This window comes from Pseudorca crassidens, chromosome 3 (assembly GCF_039906515.1).
Source record: "Pseudorca crassidens isolate mPseCra1 chromosome 3, mPseCra1.hap1, whole genome shotgun sequence".
In the NCBI taxonomy this organism is placed as follows: Eukaryota; Metazoa; Chordata; class Mammalia; order Artiodactyla; family Delphinidae; genus Pseudorca; species Pseudorca crassidens.
In genome coordinates this window covers 72,472,107-72,483,222 of record NC_090298.1, presented here as the reverse complement: position 1 = coordinate 72,483,222, position 11,116 = coordinate 72,472,107, and the positions used below count along the sequence as shown (strand labels likewise).

The 11,116-nt window shown below is 36.7% G+C and overlaps 1 pseudogene; it reads left to right on the top strand.

Annotated features, from left to right (window-relative positions):
- On the top strand, window positions 1-1,609 carry LOC137220743 (phosphatidylinositide phosphatase SAC2 pseudogene; annotated as a pseudogene).
- Window positions 1,610-11,116: the final 9,507 nt, after the last annotated feature.

The window sequence follows — 11,116 nt, the reverse complement described above, 5'->3', positions numbered from 1 at the left end:
GGGTGCACCCTCATTGATGCTGCTCACAGAGACGTGGATGTGTTGTTACTGCTTTCCAACTCTGCCTACTACGTGGCCTATTATGATGATGAAGTTGACAAAGTAAACCAGTATCAACGACTAAGTCTAGAAGACCTGGAAAAAAATTGAAATAGGTCCTGAACCCACTCTTTTTGGTAAGGCAGAGTTCTGCTGCGTGCGACTGCACTACAGATATAAAGAAGCAAGTGGCTATTCCCTAACCCTGAGAGCTGTAATGCTCAATGCAGAAGAGGATGGAAAAGATACCCTTCAGTGCATTGCAGAGATGCTGCAGATCACCAAGGAAGCCATGGGATTAGATGTACCTATAATAGAGAAAAAGCTTGAGAGGAAGAGCAGTAAACCTCATGAAGACATCATTGGCACCAGATCTCAAAACCAAGGCTCTTTGGCCCAGGGGAAAATTTTTTAATGAGCAAATTTTCATCTCTAAATCAAAAAGTGAAACAGACCAAATCCAATGTAAATATTGTCATTCTACGAAAGCTAGGAAACTTTACAAAACCTGAAATGAAAGTTAACTTTCTGAAACCAAACTTAAAAGTAAATCTTTGGAAATCAGATAGTAGTCTTGAAACCATGGAAAACACTAGTGTGATGGATAATGAAGCCCAGGCTGAGTCAGACGGGGAAATGTGTTCAGATAATGACTCATACCACTCTGATGAATTCCTTACAAATTCCAAGTCTGATGAAGACAGGCAGCTAGCAAACTCTTTAGAGAATGTAGGGCCAGTAGACTATGTTCTTCCTAGTTGTGGTATTATTGCTTCAATACCTCGATTAGGCGGTCCATCCCAGTCTATTAGCAGCACTGATATTAGCGTTCATGTTCCTTCAGAGGTTACGCTTGCTCATGAAAGTGGGCTTGGAAAAGGCTATGCGTCTTCTTTGAAGAAAAGTCCTTCTGCTGACGACATACACACATTGACTGGCTTTACCTAGCCTGTGGATATTTATTGCCACAGATTTGTTCAAGATGCATAAAACAAGATGACCCAGCTGTCAGAAACCAGGTCTGTTTCTTAGCAGGCTAGTGAGGAAGGAAATCAAATGACCAATCGAGTTTCTAACGAAGAAACTCACTTTGAATCAACGGAACAGATACCTTCTCGACCATCTCAATTAGATGTGTCTTTTTCTGCAGCAGGCCCACATCTTTTGTCAGTCGAACCAGTGCATTCAATTGTATCTCAAAAGACCCCCAGCTCCGAATCTGGCACACCTGAACTTGAGAGAAGGCTTCACGTAACTCCTTCTCCTTCAGAGGGCTGTAGCAGCAGAGCAGTCTCTCCCTTTGCAAAGATTCGAAGTTGCATGGTCCAGGTTGCTAATATTACCCAAGCTGGATTAACCTAGGGGATAAACTTTGCAGTGGCAAAGGTTCAGAAGAACGCTGCAGAACCCGAAGTAGTTAATGAAGTCCCGCAGAATGAACTTAAAAATATGTTTACTCAATGCCAGACACGAATAATTCAGATTTAGTGTTTAGCCACACAGAATCATGTGGCTTTTATTTAATCCAAAAAAAAAGGAGGAGTCATATAACCTGTACTGTCTTTGAATCTACGGATCCCAAATTCTAATTATGTTTATTTGGAAAGGTTTTAAAAAGAGACTGAACCTGAGCAGATTTCCAAATTTGAGAGCTAGGACAATGGAAGTGCATCACCCTAGAATGTGTAGACCTAAATAGGTTATACACTACAGAGCAGTTTGTCTCTCTTAAAGTAATTCAAGAATACATTGCTTTGGGACATAATGACCTGAATCTTTTTTGGAGTGGGGTGGGTGGGTAGAATGTATGAAGTAGACACAAAGGGTGGACATGGATCCGTTTAGGTGATTAGCATTTTTCATAATTTGTTTTTTTCTGTTTGTCAGTTAATTTCTGTGTGTTTCCTCTACAAGGTAAATACTTAGTTTTTAGTGACTTCAAAGTGTTACTAGTATGGAGAAGCATTTTAATATAAAAACTATCGGTTTAGTTTTTGATGGCTTAACCATTCCCTATAAAGAGTTAATTGAGGGCTAATGGCACTACAGTCAAGAAATGAATGTCCATTTGATCCTGATCTTCCCTACATTCTACCTAAACAAATTTAAAATACTGCTACCTTGTACACCCCAAAGTCTAGGAGCATTAAGACTTGCCAGTCATAAAACCTGAGATGTGAATAGCAGCACCTATTAATTTTGCTCTATTTTCAGAAATGTTAAGAATGTATACATATTGGATACTGGTAATGCATTCCATAACATCCTGTGTAGATGAGCACAACTATCGAAAATTTAGTCTGAAGCACAATTGTGCTAAAATTTTAGGTTTTATGACTGTAACCTTTACCACATAGAATCAGGGCCTTGTCTGTAAGCCTATACAGTAAGAAAGTTGCACACCTTCTTCCAAACAAATATTGGTCTGTCTGATATCTTAAGAGCTTTACTCTGTTGAAGTGATTCTCAGCTAAACATTATGTCTGCTGTAACTTTGATATTTCTACTTTTGTTATTTATTAGTGGTATCTTTTTTTGAAGTGTCAGATGTTGTGACTATTTAAAATAAATATCATTATAATTTAAGTGAAAAAAAATGAAAAAAGAAAACAAACTGTGTTATAGTTACAGAGAATAAACAGGAGGTTCGGGGTGGGGGGAGGAAAGGGAGGAAAGAAATAGGTGAGGAAGATTAATAGGTATAAACTTCCAGTTGCAAAACAAATGAGTCAAGGGTATGAAATGTACACTGTGGGGAATATAGTCAGCAACTTTGTAATATCTTTGTGGTGACATATTGTAACTATACTTATCATGGTAATCATTTTGAAATGTATAGAAATATCGGATTACTCTGTTGTGTAACAGGAATTAACGTAGTGTTGTTGGTCAATTATACATCAAAAACAAGCAAACTAACTAACTCATAGAAAAGGAGATCAGATTTGTGGTTACCAGAGTCAGGGAGTGGGAGAGGGGGAATTAGATGAAGACAGTCAGAAGGTACAAACTCCCAGTTATAAGATAAATTATTACTAGGGATATAATATACAACGTGATAAATATAATTAACACTGCTGTATGTCATATATCAAAGTTGTTAAGAAAGTAAGTCCTAAGGGTTCTCACCACAAGAAAAAGTTTTTTATATTTCTTTAATTCTGTATCTATATGATATGATGGATTTCACTAAACTTATTGTGATAATCATTTCATGATGTATGTAAGTCAAATCATTATGCTGTATACCTTATACAGTGCTGCATATCAATGATATCTCAATAAAACTGGAAGAAGAAAAAGAAATGAGCTATCAAGCCATGAATAGATATGGAGAAAACTCAAACTGATATTACTTAGTGAAAGAAGCCATTCTGAAAAGGCTACATACTATATGGTTCTAGTCGTATGACATTCTGGAAAAGGCAAAACTATGGATAAAGTAAAAAGATCAGTGGTTGCCAGGGGTTGGGGTCCGGGGCAGGTATGGATAGGTGGAGCAGAAAGGATTTTTAGGGTTGTAAAAATACTCTCTGTAATATTATCACGATGGATACAAGTCATTGCACCTCTGTTCAAACCCATAGAATGTACAACACCAAGATAGAATCCTAAGGCAAACTATGAACTTTGCATGATTATGATGTGTCAATGTAGATTTATCAACTGTAACAAATGCACCACTCTGATGGGGGATGTTAATGACAGGGGAGGCTATGCATGTGCTTTTCTACACTAACTTTTTAAAAAATGTTTATCATTGAGGTATAATTTACATACCATAACAATCACCATGTTAAAGTGTATAATTCAGTACTTTTAAGTATATTCACTAAAGTGTGCAACCAACACCGCTATCTAATTCCAGAACATTTTTATCATCTTAAAAAGAAACTTTGTACCTATTAGCAATCATAGTTTTTGACAAGGAGACTCCATATCATAAAGATATCTATACTTCCTAAGCTATTTATAAATTTAGTGTCATTCAAAAAGGCATAAATACCAAAAGAATTCAAAGTTAAATAAATTGTAAGTTGGTGCCTACAGAGTCCTTTCAGGAAAGTTGGCGTGTTCCTGCCTTATGGGGTCTCTGATATACACTGAATGTTTTTGCCCCCCCAGATTCATATGTTGAAACTGAATGTGCTGGTATTTGGACATGGGGCCTTTGGGAGATGATTAGGTCATGAGAGCAGGGCCTGCATGAATGGAATTTGTGCCCATATAAAAGAGTATCCAGAGAGTTCCCTTGCCCCTCTGCCATGTAAGGACACAATGAAAAAATGACTATCTACGAATGAGGAAGCAGGCCTTCACCAGACATGGAATCTCCCTTGATCTTGGACTTCCCAGTCTCCAGAACTGTAAGCAATAAATTTCTGTTGTCTATAAACCACCTAGTCTATGATATTTTTGGTATAGAAGGCTGAAGGGACCAAGACAGCTCCAGACTGACAAATGGTAAGGAATTTTCCTTCCTGGCAGTCCAGATATACTCTTATATTTTGGAGACCTCAAGAATGAGGGATTTCCCCAAATTTATAGGTACTGTCTATGAAACCTGGTCAGAGAGTTGCTTGGGTTTGTTTTCCTAGCCTTGGAAGAGTAAATAGCAATGTATAAAATCCTTGTCTATAGAAGTGTAAATATATTTTTTTCTGGTGGAAGGACAATAGGGACCCTCTCACCCCAAAAAGCAAGTTTTAAGTCCCTCTGCAAATTCATTTCAGTATTTCTGATTTATAAATATCTCCATCCCTGCTTGCTGCAACTAGAGAAAGCCCACATGCAGCAACGAAGACCCAGCACAGCCAAAAATAAATAAAATTAAAAACTAAACAAGGGCTTTCCTGGTGGCGCAGTGGTTAAAGATCCACCTACCAATGCAGGGGACACAGGTTCAAGCCTGGGTCTGGGAAGATCCCACATCCCGTGTGCCACAACTACTGAGCCTGCACTCTAGAGCCCGTGAGCCACAACTACTGAAGCAGGTGCGCCTAGAGCCTGTGCTCCACAACAAGAGAAGCCACCTCAATGAGAAGCCCGTGCACCACAATGAAGAGTAGCCCCTGCTCGCCGCAACTAGAGAAAGCCTGCATGCAGCAATGAAGACACAACACAGCCAAAATAAATAAAATAAAATAAATTAATTTTAAAAAAAGCTTTTCAAAACAAAACAAACACCTGATTTTTCACCACAGATGGTTTAAGAAGCACTGCTTTAAATAACATGCTTTCTTCCATTGGGAAAGGAGGGGCCGAGCTGCAATGAGTTTCTGTTCCTCAGAAAAAAATAAACTCTGACTAACATGTTAAAAAAAAAAAAAAAAAAACTTCATTCTTTAACTTTGCCTTTGAATCAGTTATGACATTTTCCTGGTTCTCTCATTAGGAATAAGTTAAGTAGAACCTTTGATACATGTATACTTTATAGCTATATCAGAGCTTGATTTTAATTTTTTTTTTTTTGGTTTTTTTTTTAAGTATTTATTTATTTGGGTGCACCAGTGGCTTGCAGAGTCTTAATTCCCCGACCAGGGATCGAACCCATGTCGCCTGCAATGGAAGCGTGAAGTCCTAAACACTGGACCACCAGGGAATTCCCGTTTTTAACTGTTTTTGATAATTATCTTTTAATATGACTTACTCCCATATTTGCCTGCTTATACAAAATTTATTTTATTTTTTTACAGAATTTATCATATGCCCAACTCTGTTTTGTTTTGCTTACATTATTTGTTCCTCACAACAAAGTACATAAAGTAAGTATTGGTGATAGCTTGCCATCCTCCACTCTTTTGTGGCAGATGGGGAACCTGAGACCAAAAGTTCACAGATGAATGAAATAGGATTAAAATCCAGGCAGCTTGATTCCAGAGTCTACACTCTTCACCACTACATTATACTCCCTATACATAGAGAAAACTGTCTTGAGCCTCTAAGATTTCTTAAGATGAATCTATAAATTAGTTTCTAATTTTGATTTGGCTTCCCTTGGAACTTGAAGATTAGCAAAAGCGTGCTAGGTTAACATCAGTATTTCCAGTGTGAGAGAGTTAGAGTTACAAACTTGGCATTCTTGTACTATCCCTCCCCCCAGTGAGTATGAGTTTAATCTTATATGATCATGGCTCTAGCCTATGGTAAAAACAAGACAACAGGCCCAAAATGGAGTTGCTTATTCTAAGCCCCATGTCACCAAACCAAGACAATTTAATTACAGTTTCAGCACTACCAGAAATGGAATCTTAAATCAGTCAATCAGGAATTGCCTGATCACCACTAGTTAGGTAATCTGCCTGATAGATCCCTGTAATCCCCTAAAAAAAAGCAACTTTGCAATAACCACCTGCTTTTTTACCTAGTATAACTTCCTTGTTCCTGCTCCCTTAAGGCTATAAAAGTCTTTCATTTTGTATAGCTCCCTGGAGCTCCTTTCTATCTGCTAGATTGGATGCGGCCTAATTCAAATTGAATTTTGCTCAAATAAACTCTTAACATTTTTAATATGCCTCAGTTTATCTTTTAACATCTATGATAAGAATGATTCTCTGGGCCTTCAAGTTAGAAAGCAGGTCCTATTGACCTTGGATAACCCTGGCTCACCTCACCATTTCTACCTTTCTTTACAATTTCTTGACTGATTACTCCATAATAGTTGATAATGATTAAGAATCTGTATTAAAAAGAAAAGATTAAATTATACTCAATAAAATTCTTAGGAAAATAGTAAGTCTGTAACACAGTTGAGAACTATTTGTATCCCAAATGATTAAAGTAGGTTTTAAAGCTTAAAGGAAGAAACAAACAGCTATCCAGAAAATTGCCACCTAAAATGCTTTATTTCCCAAGGTGTCCAAGTAGTTGAACTTTTATCACATCAGTTAGTGGCCTTCCCAGCACTGCATGGAAGTCCATTGGCTATTGTTAAATAAAATCCTGCTGTTCTTCACCCTGGAGCATGCTGTGCTGCATAAGCCTTCTTTAAAATTGTGTGAATCAGCTCAAAACATACTGATTTCTGTAGCTGTTTTGCAGATGGCTGCCTATCTTTCTCAGGTAATCACAGGACTCACCAAAAGTGAATTGCAAGTCTACTATTAACTCTAAAGTTTAAGTCAGACCATCCCAGACCTGCCCTACAATTTAAAAAAGAAAAAGAAAAAAAAAATCCAGAGGTATTTGGGTGATAGGAAAATAGATATTTTAATATCTTTATATAAAAGTGAGAGAAATAACAATTCTCAGCCTGACTGTACATATAAATCATGTAGGAGTGTTAAAAATATGAATGTCTGGGATGCACACAAACCAATTAAAAAAGTATAACTGAAGGGCTGTAATTTTAAAAGCCTGGATATCTGAGTGCTTAAAATTTCCAGAGGTGATTCTGACGCTCAGAGAATGGGTTAAGAACCTCTGCTAGAAATATTATTATACTGAAATTTTGAATGTCAGTTTAGGTAACTTTAAGCAATAGATCTGTTGACTCATATTTTCTTTCCACCATTTCCAAGATATCCACGGTCTTTTGGATTGAAGTAATCAACATATTTTTAAATTTAAAAAATCCAGTTGTGACAAATGACGATTTGGTCGTCTCCTTTTCTTTTCTTAGACTAGGCAAAACGCCCAAAACATTTCTCCAAGCTGGCTTCCTTTATATTTGGGACTGACAGTGACAGTCACCTTGGCTGGTTAGAGGATGAAGAGCAGCCTATGCTTGAATGAGGAAAAAGTAGCTGGTGAATGCAGATTAGAACCAGCTGCATTTCTAGTGATATAGTCTGTCAAGAATTTTTTTTTTTTTTAAACTTATCTGCCACCAGTGTTTTTGTTTCACTGCCAACTTATTTTTAACTTTATGTTTTGGTGTCATCCATTAAAGATTAAATAGTTCAAAACCTGGAATTCCACTTAAGAGGCTTTTCTGACAAGCAAGGAAGTTGAATTTCTTTGTCCTGTATTGCAAATTGTGACTACAGAAAAGCAGTATTAATCTAGATTCCATCAAGTCACTATATGTGCTTATTCAGGTATGTGTTTGGCTACTTAATAATTCTATATGTGTATCTTAGCATAGGTATTATCTGCTGGGAACTAAGACTTTATGTGGGAGTTAAAACTTGTGATTCACATTTGTATTCCAGGACTATTAGCTCAAGATTTATCATGGTTTTGTTTTCTCCAGCAGACAAAGTACAGTCTCAAGACTGATCTAAGGTTTTGGATCACCAAAACAAAAAGTCTGTTCAGAGGACCAGCTACTTAATTTGTGGGACACAGTGCAAAATGAAAATGTGGGGCGCCTTGTTCAGAAATCATGAAAAGTTTCAAGATGGCAATGGCAGAGCATTAAGCTGAGTGTAGAACCCCTTCTAAATGCAGACCCTTCTACACGTGTGTGTGTGTGTGTGTGTGTGTGTGTGTGTTTTCCATGTGAATGTATATATACACAAACAAAACTTTTATATAAAAATTAGATTTTTAAGGAAAAATCTCAAATATATATGCTTTTATATATACATATATGTGTGTATGTATACACACACTCATAACTATTTCTCTTCCTTAAAAATTTCATCTCCTCTTAAAACTTGAGCTGTTACTTCTGGGAAGATGACTACAATATTTGTGTCTCTATCGTATTCATTCAACAAATATTTACCTTTTTGCCAGAATTCTGTTCTACGCATTTAGAATGGATATAATGATTCAGGTCCAAAACCCATCTTGGACCATAGAGGAAACTTAGGAATGAAAAAACATGGTGGAGCAACAAGATGAAAGGATCCTGGGTGACTGACATAGTGGGGCCATCGTGCCAACTCTGGACTGCCTATCTCAGACCTTTATGTGTTAATGTTATGTAAGCCACTGATAGTTTGAATTTTTCTGTTATTTTAACTGAATCTAAACCTAACTAGTAAAATAGACATCACAAATTTAATATGTCCAAAAATGGACTTTGGATTTTTTTCTCTCAAACCTCAGTAATGGCATCTTATATCCTTCCAGTTGCACAGGCTAAAATCCTTTTGGAAAGGGTTCCTTAACTTTGGGTTCATGAAGGCTCAAGGGGTGATGGAGTCTATAAACTTGGAAAAATTTACACCTATAATACCATGAACCTATAACTAAAATTTAATATTTCCTTCATTTATGATCACAGGCAATAAACCACAGTAGTGTTAGTAGTATCTGTGACATTGTCACCAATAAAAATCACAGATATTTTTATATCATATACAGTTGTTGCAGAAATTTCAAAATATCTTTAATACTTATCATTGTTTTGAATTATAGGAGCAATTATGAAGAAGCATGTATATCACATATTTTCTAATATTTTGATAACAATATTTCAATATAATTGGCTTCCTTTGTAATCTTAAGCATTTCATTTCATACACTTAAAACATTGTTCTAAGAGGGTGGTTCATAAGCTTCACCAAGGGCTAAAAGGGTCCATGCCATAGGAATGGGAAAAGCCCTTTTCTTCTGGTCATCCTTGACCTCTCAGTTTATCTCATACCCATGTAGCAGAAGCTGCTAGGTACCACCAATATCTATTCTTCCTATTTCCTTAGTATCAGAACCTCAGGGTTTTTTGGCAGGGAGCAATAATATTCTCACTTGAGAGACTTCATTTCCCAGACACTCCTTGTAGTTAAGCATAGCCTTGTGACTAAGCTCTAGCTAAGGAGTTATAAGTCAAAATGTTAATATTTTGTAGGACTTCTGGAAAGGTTGTTTAAAAGGTCCGACTTAGCTGGATAGAAGACACAGAGAGCCACCACACCTTTTTGAATGGCCTACTTCTGGGATTATTTTACATTAAAAAAAAAAAAACAGTCTAGGTAGAGTTCTGTTCCTAATTGATGAATACAGTTTCTAAATTCCTAACTGATACACTCCACTTATAACAAATCCTATTGGTTCTGCCTTCAAAATCTAATTCAAATTCAGAGTTTGAGTACTTCTCACTATCTCCACCACTGTTACACTTGTCCCATCAAATCTCACCTGAGTTATTGCAACAACAAATTCTAACTGGTCTCCCTTCTCCTGCCTGGCTCCCCATGGTGTTTTCTCAACAAGTGTCCAGAGTGACATTTTAAAATTCATAAGGTGGATCACATCACTCCTCTGCCCCAAACCTTTAACAGTTTTTTTTTTTCTCATTTCAAATGAAAGTTAAGTCCTAATGATGGCTTATGTAGTTTTATAAGTTGCTACCAGTCTACCCCCTTACTTCTCTGATCTCTTCCCATTCTACCCCAGCTCACATAATTCCTGTCCCATCTGCCCCCTTGTTGTTCTTTGAATGTGACAAACATGCTCAAGGTAGGTGCTCAGTAATATATTTATCTAATGAATAACTGAGGGAAAAAAAAAAGAAGGCTATTTCAGAGCAATTTTTGCTCTAGGCTAGAATTATTCAATGTAGGCAGACCTGATTATTCCAAATGATTGGATTCTTATGTGTAATATTGATAAAATAACTATTTATGGTGCCAATAGTGTAGAATATAACAATAAAAGTTGTCACCGATCATGAAAGGAATAGTTGTATCATCACTCTGACTTAGACAGTCTTGCCACAAAACCAACTCTCTCGATTTCCCCATTTCTCTCAACAGGTAGTCAGATTCAAACACTCAGTTATCCTGATTTTTCCCTATCAAAAATGCCATCATCTTCATGATGTCTCTCAAGCTGGCCTTTTGTTCTTCATCCCTTCTGCTTCCCTCTGTTTCAAGGTTCTTTCGTCTAACACATGGATTTTACTGCAGGAACCTCCTACTGTGCTTCCCATCATTTCTCTCTCTCTTATCCTGAGTACTACCATTAGAATAATTTCCCTAAAAGACTGGTTTTAATAGATCCTCTCCAGCTCAGTATCATTTAATATTTATATATTTATTTACTGATGGTAAAAACTAATGTACAATGAAGCTTGTTACTAGAGGTAAAGAAGCTGAGGAGTCTATTTGTTCTTTTTGCTATACTGTAAGTTCATAGCAAAATAATAATAATGAAATTTAATTATCCATAACATAACTGTCCACAT